Source organism: Nycticebus coucang, chromosome 10, assembly GCF_027406575.1.
Source record: "Nycticebus coucang isolate mNycCou1 chromosome 10, mNycCou1.pri, whole genome shotgun sequence".
Classification (NCBI taxonomy): Eukaryota; Metazoa; Chordata; class Mammalia; order Primates; family Lorisidae; genus Nycticebus; species Nycticebus coucang.
Window position 1 is genome coordinate 24484104 of NC_069789.1, and position 3241 is coordinate 24487344.

Consider the following 3241-nt stretch of genomic DNA (forward strand, 5'->3'; position numbering starts at 1 on the left):
TTCTGCACAGTCAAAATGGTAGAGTTGAGTGGGATATGGTGGGACTCAACTATCCCTCCGTGTTTTCAAGTCCTTAAGGATGGCATAAATCTCTGAAGCCCCTCCAGGGATGTAGCAGTGCTTTTGGTTTAGTATATTCTCAGGTGGAAGATTATCTGGTGACTTCCACTTGGCCTTTCCCACTATAATAACCTTCACTCCTCAGGTCAGAAAACTCTTGTCAGGATTCTGCTAGCTGCCAGGGATGTCATTTCAGGTATGCATTCTAGAACTGAAGAAGTCGTGCTCACTTCGGCAGCACATATACTATAATTGGAACGATACAGAGAAGATTAGCATGGCCCCTGTGCAAGGATGACACACAAATTCGTGAAGTGTTCCATATTTAAAAAAAAAGAACTGAAGAAGTCGTGTGGAACCAAACACAGGAGGAGTGTGGGGTGCCTTAGATCCACTGTGAGACAGAATTACAGCACCGGATTTTCTGGATATCAAACCAAGCCTGTGCATGAGCCTCTACTGCAGGTCTTAGTCTCCTTCTATGGGATCTTCTATTGGTTTTGGTTTTTTGGAGACACCTGACTAATGCATGAGCATAGTATGTTGATGAACTGATAATTATAATCAGTCCAACTCTGACTTTCAAGTCTAATACTGGTGAGAGAGAGAGACAGAAAGAGAGAGCCCCAAAAGACCAAAAGAGACAGAGTACCTGCCTCTCAGATAAGGGAGAAGAATAAATTAGACAAGCAAAGGTAGAAGGGACTAAGTCAGTGAACATAGTCCTCTGTTTTAGAACCCAGCAGTATCCATTGCTACTCTTAAGGTAAAAGTCTGCAGCAGATATGTATTTATTGCTCAATTGTCCCACTCATATTGGTAGTACACTCTAAAGATGAGTAAACACTATAAAATGGACTTTTAAAGCTCTCTGCTTGATAGATACTTCAGGCCTTAATTTTCAGATACCATTATGCATTATGCAAGAGATATTATAGAAGTGTACATTTTTTACTGAGAGAGGGTCTCACTCTGCTGTCCAGACTGGCCTCCCAAACTCTTTGGTTCAAGGGACCCTCTTGCCTTAGCCTCCTAAGTAGCAGTGGCTACAGGTATAGACTGCTACATGCCTAGCATGAATTTTTACCTTTTAAATTACTCATAATACATTTACAAATAAACTTGCAATTCCCCTCTCCTGTGAGATACAGACTGACTGGTTTTTGAATGTGGTACTGGCCTTTGGTGTGTAACTCTAATTGCTTCTGGAATTCTTCACACTCATTAACAAGTACTAATGACTAAATAAATATTTGCAAAAATATAAGTCTGAAATTGAGTTGTCACTGTCTCTCAGTGGGACAGAATTTCTGCACAGAAAACATAAAATGTACTCTTCGTCAACTTATTTAAGCCAAGAGTATTATTAATGTATTATTTTAAAAGAGAATTCTAACTAATCAAAACACTCTGAAGAATATTTCTCTTGTTTTGTTTATGTGTTACATTGAATATAATTCTTATTACTGCATGACCCTAGCATTTCTAGAATACACGCACACTTCTTTTTCATAGTGTGATAGTCTTTTATTATCCTGTTAGATTCAATGTGCTAATACTTAATTTACATCCCCAAGATTGGTCTATTGTTTTATGATTTTTTTATAATATACTATACATATATATCTACACACTATACTCTAAGGTGCTTAAGTTATAGTAAACATTTTATAAGAAAGAGATATAACAAAATATATTAACTTATCAGATTGGCAAGATTTTATTTAATTGATGATATTTTGGGAAAATATTAAGGGATACAAGCATTTTTGTTATATGTTAATATATTTTCTTATATAACACTTACATTGGGGCTTTTAATGTGCTCACAACATAATAGTGTTCACTGTACTTGATAATTTTTTTTTTACCTCTCATCTCCCTTCTTGGTTTCCATGGCCCTTTACATTTCTTGGTGCCCATTGTTCAGCTCCCAATTACTACTAGTGAGAAGTTGTGATAATTTTTCTATTCCCGAGATACGTTACTTAGAATAATAGTCTGCAGTTTCATATCAATTGCTGAAAGAGGATAATGGCTGAGTAGTACTGCATGGTGTCTGTGCGTGTGTGTGTATACGTTGCAGTGTGCAACTCTCACAAACACACACTTAGGGAATGTGTCCCTACTAGACTTGCCTTACAAGAAATGCTTAAAAGTGCATTATACCTTGAATAGAACAACAGATATCTATCAGTATAAAAACACTCAAATGCTAAAACTCACAACTCTCATAAAGCAGTAGCACATGTGGAAAAAAGTATTAGTCAACATGACAAACAGAATAGTATCCCACATATCAATACGAATGCTGAATGTAAGCAGCCATTGAGCGCCTCCTAAAAGATGAATGAAGGAGACAACATGCCCTGAGTGTTAGTATATGCTGTCTCTAAGAATCTACCTAACCTGCACACGTTCATAAATTCTAGGTAAACAGAAGGGAAAAATCTATTTCATGAAAGCAGAAACCAAAAGCTAAGAGGAGTAACTATTCTCACATCAGATAAAATGGACTTTAAATCAACAATGGTAAAAGTAAATGACAAAAACCATTATCATAAAACAAGCGAGCAATTCAGCAAGAAGATATAACAATCCTATTATGTATGCACCTAACACACAAACTCCCAGATTCATAAAACAAATTTTATTAGCTCTGAGCAAAGAAATAAAGAGTGGCGTCATACTTGCAGAGGACTTCAACACCCCCACGACAGAACTGGACAGACAGTTGAAGCAGAAAAACAACAAAGAAATGCTGGACTTAAGAGGGACTTGAGAATAAATGGACTTCACAGACAACTTCACAGCTAACAACTACAAAATATACATTCTTCTCAATAGTGTAGGAGACATTTTCTAAGATTTATTATATGTTGAGCCACAAAAGAAGTCTCAGCAAATTTAGACAAATCAAAATCATACCATGTATCTTCTCAGACCACAGTGGAATAAAACTAGAAGTTGGTTCCAAGGGTAGCACTCAAATCTACACAAAGTCATGGGATTAATCTACCTGGTGCTGAACAATCCTTGGGTAATTGATGAAATTAAGATGAATTCACAATGTTCTTCAAACTGAAGAACAAAGGAAATATAAGTCCCCCAAATCTCTCTGATGCATTAAAAGTAGTTCTAGGGCAAAAGTTCTAATTCTCAAATGCTTACATTAAAAAAC

At 36.4% G+C, this 3241-nt stretch overlaps 1 non-coding gene across 1 annotated transcript; it reads left to right on the forward strand.

Annotated features, from left to right (window-relative positions):
- The first annotated feature begins 282 nt into the window (after positions 1–282).
- Positions 283–389, forward strand: LOC128597818 (U6 spliceosomal RNA). Its single transcript, XR_008383377.1, has one exon. It is a non-coding gene; the product is annotated as a U6 spliceosomal RNA (small nuclear RNA).
- The last annotated feature ends 2852 nt before the right edge of the window (positions 390–3241 follow it).